The following is a 22,519-nucleotide window of genomic DNA, read 5'->3' on the forward strand; positions in this document are numbered from 1 at the left end:
GGATTTGAAAAGCCAGTCAAGTCCACATTTTGCCCTGACTTCACCCCATTGCCTGCCACTTTCTGTCCTCACCCTGCTGCACCTTGAACCCATGTGGGGCAAGGGGAGTGTTTCTTTTCTTTTGTTTAAAAAATAGGCAGCCTTGTAGGCCAGGCTCAACTTGGCTGCTTGAGCTAAAGGCGTCTCTCTCCTAAGAGCAGAAAAGGCACTGCTGCAGAGCCAGTAGGGTTTGTTTTCGTTCATTGGCAGGAGACTGGGGGGCGGGGTGGGGGGAGAGCTGCAGGATTTTATTGCCAACCTCCTGTTGTTCTTGTTAGAGGGCAATTATGTGAGGAACATTTCTACCTTACCTGTCTGCGCCAGGCAGAGTCCTGTTGCTTGCTGGGTTCTCTTCCCCCTCCCTTCTTCCTTTCAGGTTTTCTTAAGAATAAATTTCAGCAAAAGGGAGTTCAGGTTACATTTGTGCTACACTGTCTTTATCTGCAGAATTAAGGGAAACGAACAGGGATTTGATCAGCCATATCCTCCTCTGTTGTAATTACGTCCTGCCTTAAATAACAGAAAATGGGCGCACTATTAATCCAGGCAGAGGAAGGTAACCGGTCTGTCCCCGGGTGGGATTGTTCAGCGAAACGGAACGGCAAGGCAGGTTTAAAGGATGATTAAAAGGAAGGGGCTGTTGTTGCATCCTTCTCTATAATTACTTTGTTCGCCATTGGAGAGGGGAGAAAAGGGATAGTTACTTGTCTAGCTACCACCACAAAGTCCTGCGATACTAGCGGTGGCTAGAATATTGGTCTTGTGTATCGGGAGCCCTAGTTTAGATCTCTTGTTCTGACCTGAAGATCGTGGGAGCGCCTTGTGTGATCGCTGTCCTGATACCTAGCCTTCCTTATAGAGCAGAGAATAAAAATGTGACATCTGCATGCATATGGGAAACTGCCCTAACATCACATCAGACTGTTTGTCCAATGTTGGCTCTCCATATGTTTCATTACAGCTCCCATCATCCCCAATCCATTGATCTGCTGGCTGAGGATGATTGGAGCTCTTTCCCAGCAACATCTTGGGGGGACGGGACCCAAGGGTAGGAAAGGCTGTTGCAATAATTGACAGCAGCACTGCAGGGTCTTGGGAAGAAGTTTTTCCCATCACCAATGACTTGATACCTTTTTAACTGGAAATGCCAGGGAATAAACCGGTGTGATGGGCTATGGCCCCACCAACACCACACATGCAAATATCGATATGAATATAAGAAGAGCCCTTCTGGATCATACCAAGGGATCATCTTGTCCAGCATTCTGTTCATACAGTGGCCAACCAGTTGCCTGCAGGAAACACACGAGTAGGACGTGAGTGCAACATCACCCACCCACTCACGTTAGAACATCAGAAGAGCCGTGTTGGATCAGACCAAGCATCCATCTAGTCCAGCACGCCATTCTCACAGAGGCCAGTAGGCTGTCGACCAGGAACCCACAAGCAGGACACAATTGGGACAATATTTCCCGCCCATGTTTCCCAGCAACTGGTGTATATAGGTGTTGTGGCCAATGTTAGCCTTCTCCAGGAATTTGTCCAACTCCCTTTTTAAATCCATCCAAATTGGTGGCTGTGGTGTTACCCACATTTCAGTTCCCTTAGGTATGTCTGGGAGTTGAGTATGTCTAGAGAGTGCGGAATGTTGGACTGAGTGGGCGTGGCTGGTGATGCTGTGGAAAGGGGGGAGGAGTCTATATATGGGGGAACTGAGTGGTTTGAGGTGTTCAATTGGTGATTGGGTTTGGAGGGTAGATGTATTTAGCTGAGGAGTTGTGTGAGGAGTGAGTGAAAATAAGATCATAGGGACTAAGGATTGTTATTGTTAGATTAGTTACTACCAGTATTCTTAAGAATAGGCAGGATTGGAATATAATTCGAAGGAACTAAGAACTGTAAACAACAATAAACATTTTCTTTATTTTGCTACCATAAAACCCCATGTCAGTTTGGCTGTGGCTCCTGCTCTATTAGTTCATAAATAAACCCATTACATTAAACCTTCAGCCTGCTATATTCACAGAAAAGCCTTTTCCCAAATCTCCTTACCTTTTCCCTCTGCTATAAGGGAAAGGTTATACTTTTCTTTTTACCCTTCCTCAGGTATTTAAGTGGTGGTGCTTAGCCTGAGGGAGGTGTGCGCATCAAAGCCTTGTGTGTGAGGTGGCAGCGCCGCAGTGGCCGTCACTGCATCTTGTGGTGGCAGTGAATTGCATAGTTTAATTATGTATTGTGTGAAGAAGTATTTCCTTTTATCTGCCCTGAATCTCCCACCAATCAACTCCGTGGGATGCCCTGGGTTCTAGTATTTTAGGAGAGGGAGAAAAATGCCCCCTGCAACTACTATACAAAGGCATACTGACTCCAATGCTGGAGATTATATATAGCCATCATAAACTAGTAACCCTTGGTAGCCTTCTCGTCCGTGAATCTACCTTGCCCCCTTTTAAAGCCATCCAAATTAGTGGCCATCACTACATCTTACGGTAGCAAATTCCACAGTTTAACAGTGTGCTGCGTGAAGAAGTACTTCCTTTTATCTTGAATCTCCCACCATTTAGTTTCGCTCGATGACCCCAGGATTTCTGTCTCTCAATCTATGTCACCGAGTGTCTGAGAGAAGGACGTTGGTTTAAACCAGTCATTTCCAAGCTATGTGGCAGGAGGAAACGAGGGAGCCATGAGAAGCAGGTTTAATGGATTTAATAAAACCATTAAAGGCTCCTGTGAGCCCCAAATAATTTGCAGAAGACACTGCCAATGGTATGTTAGCTCTCCCCCTTTTGCTGGAGCTTGGTAATCCTGCTGCATCCCTCTGAACCTATTGTAACTGAATCGTGCAGTCACCTCTAGTGTAGATAAAGCAGAATTTACTTGCCCTTAGAGAAGGCTGCAAGTTGAGCTCCTCAGAACCCACCAAGAAACCTCTTTCCAGGTTTGTTCGTGGTTAACCACCCATAGTTCAACCATAGTGCAGGGTTTGCACATAACAACCCAAAATTCAACGACAACCCATAGTCTGGTTTGTCGTTACGTACGAACCAGGCCATGGAGTCAGTGTGCTGAGTGTGCCCCTTTCCAAATGGGGCACACCAAAAATTAACATACAGGCAAGAGGCAGCTTGAACTTCTTGTACTTCTATGCTCTCTAAAGGTAGATTTATTTGGACATAAGAATTGAGTGATTTTGGTGGGGGTGGGGGAAGATGACGCTGGTTAAGCAGCCAAATAATACCCTATTTCTTCGATTCTAAGACACACTTTCCCCCCCATATAAACATCTCTAAAAATGGGGTGCGTCTTAGAATCGCGGGTGTGTCTTAGGTTTTTTTTTTCTGTTGGTGGTAGTGAAATTAGTGTGCGTCTTACAATTGATGACGTCTTACAATCAAAGAAATACGGTAATAATAATAATTTCAAAGCAAATATCACCATTGTAAAAAGAATGCAGCAGCTGTGTGGTTCAGTGGGCACCACACTTCAAGAAGGACGCAGACAAGCTGCAGCATGTTCAGAGGAGGGCAACCAGGATGATCAGGGGTCTGGAAACAAAGCCCTATGAAGAGAGACTGAAACAACTGGGCATGTTTAGCCTGGAGAAGTTTGAGGGGAGACATGATAGCACTCTTCAAATACTTAAAAGGTTGTCACACAGAGGAGGGCCAGGATCTCTTCTCGATCCTCCCAGAGTGCAGGACATGGAATAATGGGCTCAAGTTACAGGAAGCCAGATTCCGGTTGGACATCAGGAAAAACTTCCTGACTGTTAGAGCAGTATGACAAAGGAATCAGTTACCTAGGGAGGTTGTGGGCTCTCCCACACTAGAGGCATTCAAAAGGCAGCTGGACAACCATCTGTCAGGGATGCTTTAGGGTGGATTCCTGCATTGAGCAGGGGGTTGGACTAGATGGCCTTGTAGGCCCCTTCCAACTCTACTATTCTATGATTCTATGATTTACATTTGCTGGGCTGAATTTATGTGGAATAGCATTGGGAGTTTGCAGGGAGGAGGAGGGAGAACTTGGTCAATCCTAGAGGTTTTTTGGTGGTTCTTGGCCTAAAATCCTGTTTGGTTCTGTGATTTTAAAATTAGCAGTCCGTTTCTGTTATGGGCACAGTCCTGCCAAGTCGAGAGCCTGAAAGAGATTTTTCTGTGCCAGAATTTTAATGACCAACTGAGATCAGAATGGAAGGACTGGAAGTCATTCTGCTCGGCTGTGTTTCTGCAAAACTAAAGGAAAATGAGGTTAATTAATTTGTTGCACACATGTTATGTTGGATAGGATGAAAGTATTTGTACAGTGTTGCTGATATGTGAGCTATGCAGGTGTTTTGCCTGTTTCCTTCTCAAATGCTCATTTCCATGAAGTGTGTTGTTCTGGTCATTGACTGTGTGTATTTCTGCCTTGGCTACATATAAGTGATGTTGTGGCACAGCTGTCTCTGTATGCAACATTCATTGCAAGGAGATGTGTGTCATTCTGCGTCTGTATGTGGCTTCTGGGACAAAACACATTGTTGAGGTTTTGTACAAAAAAACACACAACCATTCAAAATCTAGCTTAACAGTTAAAACCAGCACTTTAAATTGGGCCCAGAAATGGATTGGGCAGCCAATGTAGATAGCTAAATACTGGTATGATGTGATCATGTCTACAATTCCTCGTTAACAATCTATTCGCCTTGTTTTGGATTAGCTGAAGTTTCAGGACCATTTTCAAAGGCAGCCCCGTGTATAACACATTGCAAAAATCCAATAATTTAGCTCCGCCTTTCAGATCACAGATATTTGTAAGATCCATGTTCGGAATAGGACATGTTTCCGGAGACAGAAATGTGTTACCTTGCCTTAATTTGTCAGGTGCTGGAATGTTTCCGGCAGTTCCTCACGACAGGATGCAATGACCGGAAAAATAACCAAGGGAAGGGACGGGCTCTTTCAAGTATCTTGTCCTCTGGTCATAAGTACAGATTATGAAGTCCCCAGTGGGCAAAGCGTCTACCTCTTCTTAGCCACCTGAGATATGAGGAATGTGTACACATGTAAGGAGTTGCTTTTAAACCATGTCAGTATATTTGTCCATCTAGCTGATGAACAGCTGATCTCTAGTGTGTCAGGAAGAGTTTTTTCCCCATCACCTGGTACCCTTTTACCTGGAGTTGCCCAGGACTGTGCCTGGGATTTTGTCCATGCAAAGCAAATGCTCCGTCACTGGACTATGCATCCTGCCCCACAGAATGCTGTTTACTCTGGGCAATTACAGAATACCAAGTGGCAACTTACTTTGAGTGGTGCAAGTGGCAAGAGAAATTTCTACCACTTCCCAGCTAGCCCAGGTCAGGTGCAGAAGCATGATTTTAAAATCCCTCCACCTTGTAGGATGTTACAGCTAAGACTGTCTTACCAACGTGGGATATTCACAGGTCATGTTTGGATGATCATATCTCTGCTTAATTAGGGTGACCATATGAAAAGGAGGACAGGGCTCCTGTATCTTTAACAGTTGCATAGAAGCTGGGTTGCAGTTAAACCTCAAAAAAACCAAGATTATGGCAACCAGCTTGATTGATAACTGGCAAATAGAGGGAGAAAACGTGGAGGCAGTGACAGACTTTGTATTTCTGGGCGCAAAGATTACTGCAGACGCTGACTGCAGCCAGGAAATCGGAAGACATTTACTTCTTGGGAGGAGAGCAATGACAAATCTTGATAAAATAGTTAAGAGCAGAGACACCACACTGACAACAAAGGTCCGCATAGTTAAAGCAATGGTATTCCCCGTAGTAACCTATGGCTGCGAGAGCTGGACCATAAGGAAAGCTGAGCGAAGGAAGATAGATGCTTTTGAACTGTGGTGTTGGAGGAAAATTCTGAGAGTGCCTTGGACTGCAAGAAGATCAAACCAGTCCATACTCCAGGAAATAAAGCCAGACTGCTCACTTGAGGGAATGGTATTAAAGGCAAAACTGAAGTACTTTGGCCACATAATGAGAAGGCAGGACACCCTGGAGGAGAGGCTGATGCTAGGGAAAGTGGAAGGCAAAAGGAAGAGGGGCCGACCAAGGGCAAGATGGATGGATGATATTCTGGAGGTGACAGACTTGTCCTTGGGGAGCTGGGGGTGGCGACAGCCGACAGAAAGCTCTGGCATGGGCTGGTCCATGAAGTCACGAAGAGTCGGAAACAACTGAACGAATAAACAACAAAAAAGAAAAGGGAATTTCAGTAGGTGTCATTTGTATATATGGGGAAAGGAAAGGAAAGGAGAGGAACTTCTCGTGCAAAGCGCTTGAGTCATTGCTGACTCCTAGAGGGACGCCTGCTTTCGCTGACGTTTTCTTGGCAGACTTTGTAGCGGGGTAGTTTACCATTGCCTTCCCCAGTCGCAGTTACCTTTCCCCCAGATAACTGGGTACTCATTTTACCAACCTCAGAAGGATGGAAGGCTGAGTTGACCTGAACCGGCTGCCTGAGAACCAGCTTCCGCTGAGATTGAACTCAGGCCATGGGGAGAGTTTCGGCTGCAGTAACTGCCGCTTACCACTCTGCGCCACACGAGGCTCACTTATATGGGAACCTGGTGAAATTCCCTCTTCATCACAGCAGTTAAAGCTGCAGGTGCCCTGGCCTCTTTTAAATCTGGTCACTCTAATATAGCTCCTGCACCTTTAACTGTTGTGATGAAGAGAAAAATTCACCAGGTTCTCCATATATACAAATGACACCCGCTGAAATTCCCTTTTCTGTGCAACTGTTAAAGATACAGGAGCCCTGTCCTCCTTTTCATATGGTCACCCTAGCTTAATAAACTGAGATATATAGTGGTGTAGTGAAGTGCAGGTGCTCATCATGACAGTGCCCATAGCCATGCCCCCAAGGAGAGTCCAAAAATCCAGGCAGCCATCGCAAGAAACCAGTTCTAGCAATTTTAATTTCCGCTAGGAGCAGGCTTCCATAAAGCTGATGGGTCTTGATTGCCCATTCAGGACCACTCCACCCCAAAATACTTTGCATTACAATTTTGTTGTTGTTTATTCATAGAATCATAGAATCATAGAATAGCAGAGTTGGAAGGGGCCTACAAGGCCATCGAGTCCAACCCCCTGCTCAATGCAGGAATCCACCCTAAAGCATCCCTGACAGATGGTTGTCCAGCTGCCTCTTGAATGCCTCTAGTGTGGGAGAGCCCACAACCTCCCTATGTAGCTGATTCCATTGTCGCACTGCTCTAACAGTCAGGAAGTTTTTCCTGATGTCCAGCCGGAATCTGGCTTCCTTTAACTTGAGCCCGTTATTCCGTGTCCTGTACTCTGGGAGGATCGAGAAGAGATCTTGGCCCTCCTCTGTGTGACAACCTTTTAAGTATTTGAAGACTGCTATCATGTCTCCCCTCAATCTTCTCTTCTCCAGGCTAAACATGCCCAGTTCTTTCAGTCTCTCTTCATAGGGCTTTGTTTCTAGACCTCTGATCATCCTGGTTGCCCTCTTCTGAACACGCTCCAGCTTGCCTGCGTCCTTGAATTGTGGAGCCCAGAACTGGACGCAATACTCTAGATGAGGCCTAACCAGGGCCGAATAGAGAGGAACCAGTACCTCACGTGATTTGGAAGCTATACTTCTATTAATGCAGCCCAAAATAGCATTTGCCTTTCTTGCAGCCATATCGCATATTGTTCAGTCGCTTCATGGACCAGCCCACGCCAGAGCTTTCTGTCGGCCGTCGCCACTCCTAGCTCCCCCAAGGTCAAGTCTGTCACCTCCAGAATATCATCCATCCATCTTGCCCTTGGTCGGCCCCTCTTCCTTTTGCCTTCCACTTCTCCAGCATCAGCATCTTCTGCATTACAATAGGGAACAATATATTGTTGCTGAGAAAATTCATTTCTTCCTCAATTACTGTGAGCATTGCAGCTATGCTCTGAGGGGGTGGCTGATGACATCAGCATCCCTGCTAATAAAATGGTGTCACTGCGCATGCCTGCTAGCTCCACTCCTGGAGATATGAACCAGCCTTTTGGCCACGCCCACAGCTCCTTCACTCCTCCCCTCACACAAGTGAGCAAACAACCCCGGAAGTCCTAAGAACATACTCTTCCATTAATTACAGTTTCCTGTTTTGTCCAAACCAGATAACTATAACAAATGGCTTTGTAACAAGCCCAGTCATGAAGCCATGGTTTGTTTGTTTATTTATTTTTATTTATTACATTTTTATACTGCCCATTAGCCGAGGTTCTCTGGGCACTGCACAGTTAAAACCATAAAATGCAACAAGTACAGCATCAGATAAATTTAAAACTTCAAAAGTTGAAAAAGGCAATATAAAAACAGCTAAGTTAAAGTCCAGGGAAAGCCTGTGTGAAAAGATATGTTTTCAGGAGGTGTTTAAAAGATGTTACGTTACATTTGAAACTGGCTTAATATCCTGGCTTGTTCCAAAGCTGTTAAACATAGTTTCCAAGTTCAAACCAAATGGGAAACTGTAGTTAATTGAAGAGTCCTGGTTTGTTTACTCCTGCTGCAAAGGATCAAACAAACCGAGATATGATCATCTAAACAAGCCCACGTTGCAGTTTGATAATCTGTATTCAGCCATTCTCAAGGGTTATCATGGGATGGGGTGGGGGGAAGGAATCCGTTTTTGCAGGTAACCAACAGTCTGAACATATGTACAAATTACAATGTTATTCATTTACCTTTTTAAGAGTCCTGCTATTTGTGACTCATAAAAATGAATACTTGTGATTCTTGGGGCTTTGCTAGACCTACCGGGTGTTCCGTCGTTGAGGAGCGGTGAAAGCGGCTTTTCCCGTTCAGCCGTGACGCCTCATGATCCACACCTGCCTTCGATTTGTGGCAGAAGTTTGCGCCGGTTGTGCTGCTGCCGCCGCGAGCACGGTTGCGCAGCCACACCGGCCTGATTGCCGCAGCTTTTTTTTTCACTCGCTGCACAGTTTGCGCAAGTCCGAAAGACCGCAAACTTGCGCAGCCGTCAGCGATGCTGGCGGCGGCGGCGGCGGAGCCGGCGGCGGCGGCAGTGGCAGTGCCAGCTGAAGTGCTGCTGGTGCTGTTGAGGGTCAACATTGATGCGCTCACTTCCTGATGGGGGTCGTGGCGGGTGTCATATGACCCGAGGTCAATCTGCATGGGCACTCTGTGCCTACATCTCCCATCATGCCTCTGAGGTGTCGCCGCCGATGACCGCCTCTGTGCCCTCTGCCCCATCCCAAGGAGCCAACCCACATCTGGCCATAGCCATGGCAGCAGCCCACAAACAGCTCTGCCCTCTACCAGCCTGGTACCCACACTAACAGGCAGCGTACAGCACCGCCATTATGCGGCCACTGTAGCTGCCCACCGCGATGAGTCACCAGCCACTTTTCCGGTCCTTCATTCCTGCGCAAACTGTCACTGTGGAAATAATTAAAAAAAGCCGCTCCGCCGCGCTGCCCCAGCTGGCGGACTGCGCGCAAATGGCGGAGGCAGCTTGACCGAAGCCGCTGGCCACTCCCCTTAGCACGCCTTTTCCTGACCAGTGCGGACCGCAGTGACCTCACAACCTCCCAGACGTACTCCGAATTAGCGCGGGACGGCAGGAAAAGGCGCACTAGAACTCACTTTTTTAAAGTCGGGATAAAGAGACTTCACCGCAGGATAACGGCGGATCCTCGTGAACGTCATCTGGAAGCCTCGACGTGACTGCGGAAGGTAACGCGCGCTACAGCCTCGTCTAGTAATGCCCTTGGTTTGTGTCTGCCTTCACTGTGCCCTTTACTGATAAGTCATAAGTGGTTTCAGTTTATTTTGTCAAGTGCAGTAGGTTATTTTTGTTGTTGTTGTTGTTTTTGTTTGCTGCCTTTGAGTTGCAGATTGAACTTGAGCAAATAAATGTGCCATTAAGATACATATCCCGTTTTGAAAGGAGCGTTGACAGCTGCTGTAGATTTAAAGAGAAAAGCGCTGAGCATACCTATAATAAGTGTCCTTGCATACTAGGTGTCATGCAAGGTATTGCAGTTAGATTTAATAATGTCGGCATGGATCAATAGAAAGCTGCAAATTGTTTTTCTCCTTTATTTTGCCAGCTTCCTTTAAAATTGGCTCTTTATGGCCAAACATGTGTGCGGATGGATTTTGCACAGTGTAGATAAGAGAAACGGATTTATTTATTTTTTAAAAAAGTGTGTGTGTGCGCTTTTTTAATGGCCTGCCCACTTTTCTGTGACTTCTGCTACCTGTTGACCAAGGAATTGCTTGGATTTTAATTGGGCACAAAATTTCACCAAAATGGTTAGCCCCCCCCCCCCCACACATAGGATGGAACCATTTCTGAGCATTGCATTTAGGACTTTCCAATAGAAAAAGACTCAGTCTCCAAGGAAACAGTGTTCTTACTCATTCAGACGTCCCTTGGGACCACTTTGCACCTAATGTTTCCCCCCCTTCCATGAAGAAGTGAAATTTGTGTAGAAAAGTGTGCACACCGTTACTGTGACTCACCCTACATTACTCTTTGAATCAAGGAGCAAGCATAGTTTGTTGTAAAGCAATAAATCTTCACAATCTCTATTTTGAATTTCAGACTGATGTCCTGCATGTGATTGTGTGGAGTGAGGAGAGGGTCCTGTACCCATTGAGACTGCAGGATATTCAGGAAGAGAACATGGGCAGCAAAGTTCAATGTAGAATGGGCTGGTCAACTTCAGTGGGGTCCCCCATCTTCCCCCCATCTCCCCTTTGTGGGTTCTATTGTTGCCACTGCCAGCATTTGCGGAATTCCACAGGGTGGCAGCAACAAAAGAATTGGCAATTTGCGGCTGAAATTTGGTGGCAAACCATCATGGAACAGTAAAGGAGAAATCCTATGGCCCCTAGACAGTATCTGGGTGGGGGGCATAGAATAGTTTGGATACCTGGATCTGAGGTCAGAGGCATCGCTCTGACCTTGAGACCAGGAGTCTGAGCTCTCCACCCACTTCCTCTTGCAGCTGGCATGGGGAGAGTCACGCTGGCTTCCTCAGAAGGAATGTAAGGGGGGCAGTCCCATAAGTGGCGAGGGGAGGAGACTGGGGAGGCCAGCTTATGAGGAATCTTCCAGCCTCCCTAGCCACCATCCCTCCCTGACCTCGACACCTCAGCTAGACGGGTGAAAAAGCCCGTCTAGCTGACATTCAGAGTGGGAGAAGCTCAAGGGCGCTGATCTCCTCCGCCACTCCTCCTGCTCTGCATTGGATGACCATAAGCCTCCAAGGTTGGAGACTTACCACCATCCCCATAGCATTGTGCCTAAAGTCAAGTTTAACTTGTTTTTGAGCTAAATGTGACCTTTTTACTGCTCAGTAATGGTAAATGGCTGATTATTTTGCCATTGTTGCCAGGAATTCCAACAGCACAGCAGGGGTATGGCACTTTAAATACACTGCTTTTTAAATACCTTTAAATTTTAAGAATTGAACTGTGCTTTGCATTTATTTTTATTTTTTTATTATTATTTATTACATTTTTATACCGCCCAATAGCCGAAGCTCTCTGGGCGGTTCACAACTCTCTGGGCGGTTCACAGGCGGTTTGCATGCCTGAAAGCTGTTGCACTGGGGTTTACTTCTGCGTAGACATTCATAGAATGGAACTGTGCTTTTTATGCCTAAAAGATGCTGTACTCGGGCTTACTTCTGAGTAGACAAGTATAGAATTGAACTGCTTTTGGTGGGAAAATGTCCAAATTTGTAAGAATTAAATTCGTATATGGGTTAATGTCCGTGTGTATGTGTGCTTATATGTGTACACGCACATGTGTGACCCCTGAACATATCCCAGATGTGGACATCAGAGCCTAAAAGGTTATGCATGCCCTGTGCTAATGTGATATAATAATGCAGTAGTGATGTTCCTGCAATGCACTTTAATACCACTATAAAAGCAGTTGTGTGGCTTCTCTGCCTTTTATATACCACTTTCATACCACTTTCATAGTGGGATATCCTGCTTGGTGTAGATGAGCCCAGTGTTACATACCACCTAACCCACCCTTTGTGGAAATTCCCTTTTGTACTTGCAGCAATTGGGGATAGTAACTCTATTCCATACATATTCCTATTGCGAGACTTATTTTGGTGCCCATATTGTGAGACTTTTAAGTCTCTGCATTTCATTGAGTGGATAATTGGGTACTGTTTGAGTTAAGAAAAGAGATATTTTACTCAAGGGATCCTTTGGCACTTGATAACTGATGCTGTGCTTTTTCAAATACTGTCAGATTTCTGGCAAGTTTTGTTCGTCTGCCAAATGCATTCAAGAAACGCCTAATTTGCAAGAGGTGATAAATGGTGGTCTATGAGCCCTCTTAATATGTACATTGCTATAAGTTATTAAATTATTCCTTGGAATTCACGTATTTATGAAAGAGCGCAGTCCTTTCCACACCTTCAGTGCTTATACTTAGGCCTAATCTACACCAAGCAGGATATTGCACTATGAAAGCGGTATATAAAAGGCAGGAGCCACACTACTGCTTTATAGCGGTATTGAAGTTCACTGACAACTGTTGGGGCCCATTGACACATACCATATAGGCCCAGTATTGGGCAAAAGGCGGGATACAAATCATCATCATCATCCGCTTTCATACTGCTATATCCTGCTAGTTTGGCTCCTGCCTTTTATATACCACTTTCATAGTGCAATATCCTGTTTTGTATAGATTAGGCCATGGTCATTGCACAGAAGGGGTTTTTAGAGCAAAGTTGTGTGAACAGGGATCCTATTAATGTGGACAATCCTATATGTGAATGGTTGTAGCCTTCTCCAGCCTGTTGCCCTCTAGATGTGTGTTAGACTACAGCTTCCAGTAACTCCAACTCCAATGGCTTGTTGGTTATTATGCATCACATCTGGAGGGCACCAGGCTGAGGAAGGCTGTTGTTGCATGTAGAAGCCATGTTCACACTTCTGTTGGATGTGTGGAGCAGAGGGCAGGGCCATAGCTCCGTGGCAGGGCTCCTACTTTACATTCAGAAGTCCTCAGGTTCAATGGCCTTATAGGCCCCTTCCAACTCTACTATTCTGTGATTTTAGGATCCCAGGCATCTTCATATAGGGCAGGAAAATGTACTGCCTGAAACTGTGGAGAGCTGATATCAGTCAGTAGGCCTGTTCAGACAACACACTACGCCATGGTTAGGCCGCTACCCCTTTTGAAGCAAATGGTTGGTGAGTGTGTTTAAACCATGGTTATGTAGCTACCATGATTAGGAGTGGTTTGCACAAAGTGCTAAGCCATAATGTTTACCTCAAAATACTTAACCACCGTGGCTTAGCGTGTCGTCTGAACAGGGTCAGCGTCAACAATGCAGGGCCAGATGGATCAAAATTAGGCAGGTTCCTATGACCAGTGGCCATAATTCTGCTTCTCTCTTCTGTATGTTAACAATACACACATTGAAAGTGTGGACTGGATTTCTCTTCCAAAGGGGAAAAATACCTCAAACTGCCTAGAGAGCAACCCAAGTTAATACTTTATCAGGATGGATATCTTCTTGTGATCTAGCTGGCACCATTTTTGTACCTGATGTTCCTACAAAGCTGTTAACAAAGATGTCTGTATAACGTTCCATTGCAATAGGAAATCAGATCTGTTCTTTCCTTTCCTTTCCTTGCATTCTTTTTATAGGATGGGCTTGTTTCTTCTGCTCTGGTTATAAAGAAGGCTATTAATTGCACAATTCCAAGAGGATTTGATTTGATGTGGTAGATAAATACTGGTCTGGTATTAAATAGGAAGATTCATTCTGGAAGGACGTTCATTTTAATGGCTGTAATGCAACCCAACCAAGAGAAATGTAACAATTGTGCTGCGTGTGTAGAGTAGGCCTTGGCTGCTTTCCAGAAAAGAAGTTCTTGGCTGTGTTTTTATCACTTTTTGTTGCTGGTCTTAAACACCAGGTTGCTTGGGGTTATGAGAACTATTTCACATGTGATGCATTCTCAATACAGGAGATGATGGGGGTGAGGTTACAATCATGTGTGAATCTTACGTATGTGTCTACGCAAACGCTGGGTGTCAACTAATTCATGCGCAGTCGGGGGTGTGTGTTGGGGCATGGGGAAGGGCATCCGAGTAACCTTGGAGGGGTGGATTTAACCCCCAAGCAGGCCTGATTGAGCCCCTAGGGCTGAGATGCAACCCCCCTGCCTTATAGGAATGTGGGTAATGGAGACAAGATGTGTGTGAAAGGGCTTTGAACACTACAAAACTGTAATCCAAATGCTAATAAGTAGCATTGTGCGGGTGACGTGGTGATTGGGGCATGGTTTCCTTCCTCTGCCCTTGTACCCTGCTGTAGAGGGAATGTCACCTGCAAAGCGGTCCCTTGAGGCACTCGGAATTATTAAAACCTCGTTGAAGCCGCTCTTTCTCCCTCCTGTCATTCTGACAGAATGCAGCGATGATTTTCATTTCTCCAAATGCAATCGGAAAAGCACGGAAACTCTCAAAGCTGCACTTACTGTAAAAGCGATGTTTTGCTAATGGCGGGTCAATTTTGATTTAGGCCTGTAATTTGGCAGGGGGGAAAAAAAAGACCTATCTGCAGTCTGAAGGATAGTAATTTCATGTGCTCTCCTAATACTCCCAGAATTGCCTTGCATATAACTAAAAGCTTTTTACCCTTGAAAATACCAGTTCCGGGGAGAAGAGATCATAATACTTCAATAGCATGTAATGGGCTGCTGGAAACTTCGGTGATATGCTAGAAAATTTGTCTGCACACGCTGGAGGAAAGAAATGAATCTTTACAGCAAGCTGAGTGATACCTCGGTATCAACTCTGTACTCCATGGCAGATGTAATACTGACAGCCCCTGAACCATTGTTAGGAAATAGGAAGGATGTTGTGAATGCCCAGGCTTTCTCCTCTGACCTTTGCTTATGTGGTACAGTGTTCCATCTTTACCGGCACTAAACTGGGGTTTGCAAACTGCCTCTGCACCATAATTAACACTACCCAGATAAGGGAGTCTACAAGCCCACCACACACTTAAGGAATTTTTTAGTATTACCTCTGCACCTGGAGAAGGATGTTACAAATACAGTGACTGGGAAAGTTCCATGATCTCTTAAGTATGAGAGCCGGTGTGGTGTAGTGGTTAGAGTGTTGGACCGGCAGTTGGGAGATCCGGGTTCTAGTCCCCACTCGGCAGTGAAGCTTCGGTCAGTCACTGACTCTCATCCTAACCTACTTCACAGGGTGGTTGTGAGCATACAATGGAGGAGGAGGAGAGGAGGACCATGTAAGTCAACACGGGTTCCTTGCAAGAGGAAAAAAGGCATATTTAGGGTGACCATATGGAAAGGAGGACAGTGCTCCTGTATCTTTAACATTTGACTAGAAAAGGGAATTTCAGCAGGTGTCATTTGTATATATGGAGAACCTGGTGAAATTTCCTCTTCATCATAACAGTTAAAGCTGCAGGTGCCCTGCCCTCTTTTAAATCTGGTCACTCTAGTATAGCTCCTGCACCTTTAACTGTTGTGATGAAGAGGGAATTTCACCCAGTGCTGCATGCATGCAAATGACACCTGCTGACATTCCCTTTTCTAGACAACTGTTAAAGATACAGGAGCTCTGTCCTCCTTTCTATACAGTCCCCCTATATAAATGTAACAGCAATAAGAAAAAATGAACTCTGATTTTTAGTGCACAAGTTAAGAATGCCCATAAGTCAGGGGTATCAAATAGATTACAGATGAGAGCTGAATTCCGTTTCAGAGAATCTCTTGAGGGATGACTTCAAGTGGTGGGTGGAGTCAAAGGCAAAAGAGGAGGTGGGGCCTAAAATGCTTAGCGTATTTTGGCTTAAAACTCCTACTGCCAGTAGCTAAGCCTTAAGGAATGCATTGCAACCTTATAGAATATGGGGAAAACTGTACAGTAGTCAGGAAACTACCAAATGATGGGTGTTCAGGAGGAAAGGGGGTGGAGCCAGGAGAGGGTGGGGCGGCCCTCTGGGAAACTCTAGAGCAGTGGTTCTCAACCTTCCTAATGCCGCGACCCTTTAATACAGTTCCTCATGTTGTGGTGACCCCCAACCATAAAATTATTTTCGTTCTTCTCTACACGATCCATTGTCATGGGATGGTTTGCTAATGAAAATAATACATAACAATAGCTTTAATAATACAAAAGATGATACATGACATAGTTCAGTCAATACAGTTTCCTAAACCATCAGAAATATGTGTTTTCCGATGGTCTTAGGCGACCCCTGTGAAAGGGTCATTCGACCCCCAAAGGGGTCCCGACCCACAGGTTGAGAACCGCTGCTCTAGAGGATCAGATTTAACTTCCAGGGCCAGTTTTGACCTCCAGGGCCAGATTTGACCGCACCCCTGCTATAAGCAGTTCCTGTCAGGTTTTGTCCGGTCTATGTCCGATTCTACAATATATATTTTTATATGATGTCTCAACGAATTATTCCTTAACCAAACCTTTTGATAAATAAGAACGATAAATATAATAATAATAATGATATATTTATTTATTTGGATCCCTTTGGATCGAGGTGGGGAAGAACATTAGTACGGTACAATATAAATCAAATACATAAAACTAATTAAAGGAGCATATAAAACCAATACAATATCAACATAACAATCAAGACATCTTAAAATTCTTGGTTTAAAATTCATCCGGGTAGGCCTGCTGGAAGAGGCTAGTCTTTATAGTGGTCTTAAACTTGGAGAGAGAGTTAAGTTGATGAATCTCCTCCGGCAGGCCATTCCACAGCCTGGGGGTGAGAAGAGAAGGTCCTCTGGGTAACAGTTGTCAGCCTAGTTTTGGCTGACTGAAGTAAGTTCTTCCCAGAGGACCTGAGTGTGCGGGGCGGATTGTACGGGAGAAGGCGATCCCGCAGGTAACCTGGACCCATACCATGTAGGGCTTTAAAGGTAATGACGAATATCAGTAGTTTCATAACAAACTCCATTTTTAAGTTCCTTCAGGTACAATACAAGCTCCATTTTGAATTTCTCTCACATGCAATATAGACTCTGTTTTGGATTTTCTTCTGCATAGTATAATGATTTACCTGTGAATATACAAATAGCTGGTCTGTCTGCTTAAAAAATGTTCAGTGGGACTCTGCCAGTCAGTTCTTTATTTGCCTGATCATTTGTTTCCTTTCAGGAGTGACGTGCATTCGCTTCTGGTCTGAGCCAGCTTTTTGGACAAACTAAGCCTCGGGCACCAAATGCCCTCTCTGGCTTGTAAGAACTTAATAACGCAAAGAAGAACGTCCCACTAGAGGTAAGCTTCTTCCATCCCTATAAACTACACTGATAGTTCCAGAGCGTAAACGCTCTTGATAATGCATTCACAAGTGGCAAATTTGGGGAGGGCGTTCCATTCCTTGGGGTGGGGGTTGTGAAATTATTCGCTAGGTCTTGAGGACCAGGGAGCTTACTATCCCTATAAAACCTGTCAAATAATTTTAGTGTTTACCTAAATCTTATACACACACACACACACACACACACTTGCAGGGCTCTGAAATTGGTCCCGATAGAAATTTCATGCCAAAAATCTTGGAAAATGTTGTTTCATTTCACTTCTTTTAGATACGTTCTCACACCTCAGTAGCTAAACAAACCACGAGTTACTTGCACTAACCAGGAAGTGTGGGAATTACCCATAAAGAAAATGCAGGTTACAGCTTAAAATAATGGGATGAATGTAGAGTTGGTCATTCGCAAATGGAAGGGGTCCTTTCGTTGGGGGAGTGGACTGGGGGGACGGGACTTTTCATCAATTCCTCCTTTCCCCAGCAGCCTCCGCTACTACTTTACACTCTCTGTTCTGCATGAACAGAGTGCTGGACTAGATGGAGCCTTGGGCCATAGCTAGACCTAAGGTTTATCCCTGGATCGTCCAGGGGTCAAACCTGTTCATCTAGGTGACACACAGGGGATCCAGTGCTCAGGCAGAGGCGAACCCTGGATGATCCCAGGATAAACCTTAGGTCTAGCTGTGGTCTTGGTCTGATCCAGCATGGCCCTTCTTATCTTCTTACGTCCCTAGGGACATAGGCTATTGCAGGAGCGACAGGGGGAAGGGGAAATGGGGAAATTCACCTTTCCCTCAACTTTTGCCTACGGGATCATCCAGTTTGCCAGGTTCTACTCTATGCAACTCTGGATGCAACCTAAAGTTTACTTCATTTCATGTCAGCATTTCCAAACAATATGTTTTCGCAAAGAAGACCCTTGACCTTAGAACCTATTTAAATTTCCTTCCTTTCATTCCAGTGTCTCCAGTAGCTTTAGTATAAACTGCGCAAAATTCTATTTATTTTTCAGAATATTTCCTTTAATCTTCCTTCATTTCAGCATCATAAGCAAGAATAGGATTCTTTTGACTAACTAGCTCTTCCACAGACTTTTTTCTCTCTCTCTTATCACTTCCAAGAGATTGTGAGATGCTGAAATGCAAGTGGGCAAATTCCAATTTTATTTGTCACTGATTTAGAAACACTGAGTCCACAGAAAAATATCTAACTAAGAACAAGAGGGAAATAAGACCGTTAACTAGAATGAATTAAGCTATAATGAGAGTGAATCTCACATATTTTCACTTACTATTCTGAGCAAATATATAGGCAACTATCAACTTAAGATCATAAAGTAAAAATTAATTAGTCAGCAAGTTGCTCGGATATAAAGTTCAGAAAGATACAAAATGCCAGAATAAGAGTACATTGAGCAGGAGTGCAAAAACGTCTAGGTTGAAAATGAATCTATTTTTCTGACAATGCAGCTTTTCCTTCAGCTTTAGATGTGTGATACAAAATGGTCAATATTAATGACCTTGTGACAAGTTAATTTTAATAGTGGAGAACCTTTAGACGTTTGTATGTTTGAACGGCTTTTTGTATGTTTGAACTGCGTCGCATACACTGGCATGGAGCCAGCGTTCTGCAAATGGACGTCCGCTCCTGCAGTGGGATTTCCCCATCATGCAATGGGATTTCCCTCCTCCTGTTGCCTATCTCCCAATCCTCCAGAGCAGATTTGGGGGGAGGGGCGGCACAGGGGCGAGGGGAGATACGTTCTGCCAGCTTTCTCCCATCCACTGGTGAAACAACACCCACTATCTTAGGCCTTTTCTCCACCATATGGGTGTAGGGTGGGGGGCGATCCCGGACTTACCTTCTTCCGGGATTGTCCCCCGTGTTCAAATGGCTAGCGCAATATCCGGGATGGGAGGAAGGACATCGCACGAGTGGAGGCGGACATTTTGTTTTTTAAGATGCAAGACCTGGAGCGCACTTGTGCTCCATTGAAACTTACGGCAAAAAATAAATTTTAAAGAAGCCCTAACCCTGCTCCCCACCCTACCCCTGATGGCTTTGGGCTCCCCCTGTCCTGTCTCCTTCCTTCTGATGACCCCTGATACTTGCGGGGAAGAGGGAAGAAGCCGGGATGGGTGCCCACACTGCCTGCAGTCCTCGGAATCGTCCCGGGACCGCAGGTAAAACCGGGATAACTCAGTTCTCAGTTATCCCGGGTAAATGGAGGGATCATCCCTCCCTGATCTCGGGATCCCCTGTGCAACATTTGGATGCACAGGGATGATCCCTGGAAAAATCCTAGGTGTAGAAAGGGCCTTAGTGATGTTTAGAACAACCCTGAAAAGTAGGGTCTATATAACTATCCTGACTAGTGGCTTGCCTAAAGCCATGGAGTGAATTAATGGTTGAGACAAGATTTGAACCAGGGACATTTGGCTCAGAATTCACAGTTTTAGCTACGCTTGCTGCACAAGTTCCCAAGTTGGCGATCACTGGCTTTAGTTAAACTTAAATAAGGAATTGCCTCCAAACTCCTTGCCTCTAAAATCCCAACTGTGAAAGCCAAATAATATGATAAAGCTTTGGAGATTTTATGTACGGATATCAGAAAGTCCAATTTGGCAGTAGTAATTGCCTGTGAGATTCTGTCAGCATTTCGGTCTTATGGTGCAATAATTTGCAGTATCTCAGCTGTTAGCTAGTGCACATAATTTACAGCTCTTTCCTCTACACATCTACTCAAAGTAGGTCCTATTTGTTCCATGAGGCTTACTCCCAGGTAAGTGAGCATAGGATTGTGGCCTTAATTATTATTTATTTATTATTTTTATTTAAAACATTTATATCCTGCCCTATATCAATAAGATCTCAGGGCAGCGTAATTTGCCATAATTATGTTCAGGCTGCGATATTTATTTTGAAGAGGCTCTAAACAATTACTATTCTGAGTCTCTAGTTCGCTAATGAAGGCTTTCCAGTAGAGAATCAGGCATATTTCCTACCCTTCTCTTTTTTGTTTATGCCTTGCTCTTGAAAGAGCTAATTGGTTTCATTGCAGCCTGCTTCTTAAAGTGGAAGGGGAGGATGATCTGTGCTGTCCTAGATAATGCCAAAGTCAAATCACCCCACTTTGAGAACCAGAGTGGTACAGTGGTTAGAGCATCCTCCTCCACCTTGGCATCTCCCAGATGTGTTGGACAGCAACTCCCATCGTTCCCAGCCAGCAAGGGAATGATAGAAGTCCAACATACCTGGAGGCGCCATGCTGGGGAAGCCTGGGCTATAGTGTTGGACTAGGATCCAGAAGGATTGGGTTCATATTCCCACTCTTTTATGAAGCTTGCTGGGCAATCTTCAGTCTAATCAACCTCACCGGGTTAATTTAAGGATAAAATGGGGGAGCAGAGGGAAACATATATATTGTCCAAAGTTCCATGGAGGAGGGGTGGGTTTCTTGGTTGCTGTGGACCATCATTTGCAGATAGTTGTTTATATGGTAATTCTCATGTTACATCGGCGCATCTCCATCATGGCCAATCACAGAGCACATCAACTCTGAAGAGTCCCCGTTTCTGGGTATGAGCAATACAGAACCTAATCCCAGATGTTGGGTTTAATCATTCCTCTGGCTTCAAAAGTAGAGAAGCCAGCCGGATGTCACAATTACCTCTTCAGCAGCATCTTTTGGAAGCATGTTAGATAGCAGGGAGTCTAGGGACAGCTTTGATAGATTTGCAGGATCTTGCTGCTGCCAATGCACAAAAAGCAGCCCAGTTCCCACTGTCCATATCTGATCTGGTGGAGGCAATAGAAGAAATATGTATTGACAAACTATGTTGGTGGGCAAGACAGGACCGGAATTGGATACCAGGATGCTACAGCTTGTGTGCCGGCCTTCTTAGCGAATGAATTGGGAGGAAAGCCTGGAGGTGGGACAATATACTAGAACCCGGAGTCATCCCTTGAAGCTGATTAGCGGGAGATTCAGGACAAATAAAAGGAAGTATTTCTTCACACAGCGCATAGTTAAGTTACACAATTCACTACCGCAAGATGTGGTGATGGCCACCAATTTGGATGGCTTTAAAAGGGGGTTGGATAAATTCCTGGAGGAGAAGGCTATCAATGGCTACTAGCTCTGATGGTCACGTGCTACCTCCAGTATTAGAGGCAGTAAGCCTGTGTGCACCAGTTGCTGGGGAACATGGGTGGAAGGATGCAGTTGCACCATGTCCTGCTTTGTGGGCCCCTGGTCGACAGCTGGTTGGCCACTGTGTGAACAGAGTGCTGGACTAGATGGACCCTCGGTCTGATCCAGCCTGACACTTCTTACGTTTGCGATATCTCAATTAGTGTTTGGCTATTGAAGCCAAAACTCAGGATAGGAAAGTATATAAATGTTCCGCTTTAGACATGTAGTATGTGCTTTCAGCAGGCAAAGTGATTTTGTAATTATCAATTTGACACTGAAGTGAGTCTCTCTCTTTCCCTTCCTTTTATAGGGGTAAAGAAGGGGGAAGCTTTGCAGAAGGAATGCAGAACCCTTGGCCTGTGGACCGAATGTAGCTCACCAGGCTCTGGAATGTGGCTGACGGAACCAGGGTTCCTCTAGGACAGCCTTCCTCAACCTGGGGCGCTCCAGATGTGTTGGACTGCATCTCCCAGAATGCCCCAGCCAGCCGGCTGGGGCATTCTGGGAGTTGTAGTCCAACACATCTGGAGCGCCCCAGGTTGAGGAAGGCTGCTCTAGAAGGTGGGGCTTGGCCATGGAGGAAGTCCCTGATGTTATTTCTGATCTAAGATCAGAGATAACAGCAGGGATTCTCTTGCGCAGAGCTCTCCCTCCAGTTGGGAGGAGAACTGACATTGGAGATAACAACAGAGACTCAGCTGGCTTTGGGAAGAGTCACTTTGCATGGGAACTCATGGGAACACTGGGCACTGTGCAAAGCTGCTTTGTCCTGAGAGAGGCATGGGGAAAGGCTAAAATGGGTGCGGTGAGGACATTAGTGAGTATGGCCACACCCTCTAACATCATCTGGCCTGCAGGGAGCCTAGTGAGGTTGACTCTGGCTCCCCCACCCATATATAGTTCTGCACTTTTGCTTTTACAGAGTCAGTATCCTGTAGAGG

At 45.2% G+C, this 22,519-nt stretch overlaps 1 long non-coding RNA gene across 1 annotated transcript in view; it reads left to right on the forward strand.

The window, feature by feature from the left end:
- Positions 1-22,519, forward strand: part of LOC134399755 (uncharacterized) — a 75,007-nt gene that overhangs the window by 43,105 nt on the left and 9,383 nt on the right. Inside the window, exon 2 of the long non-coding RNA XR_010025509.1 lies at positions 17,227-17,346. This is a non-coding gene — a long non-coding RNA (uncharacterized LOC134399755). The remainder of the gene's footprint in view (positions 1-17,226; positions 17,347-22,519) is intronic.

The sequence above is a fragment of the Elgaria multicarinata genome, chromosome 5 (genome assembly GCF_023053635.1).
Source record: "Elgaria multicarinata webbii isolate HBS135686 ecotype San Diego chromosome 5, rElgMul1.1.pri, whole genome shotgun sequence".
Lineage (NCBI taxonomy): Eukaryota > Metazoa > Chordata > Lepidosauria > Squamata > Anguidae > Elgaria > Elgaria multicarinata.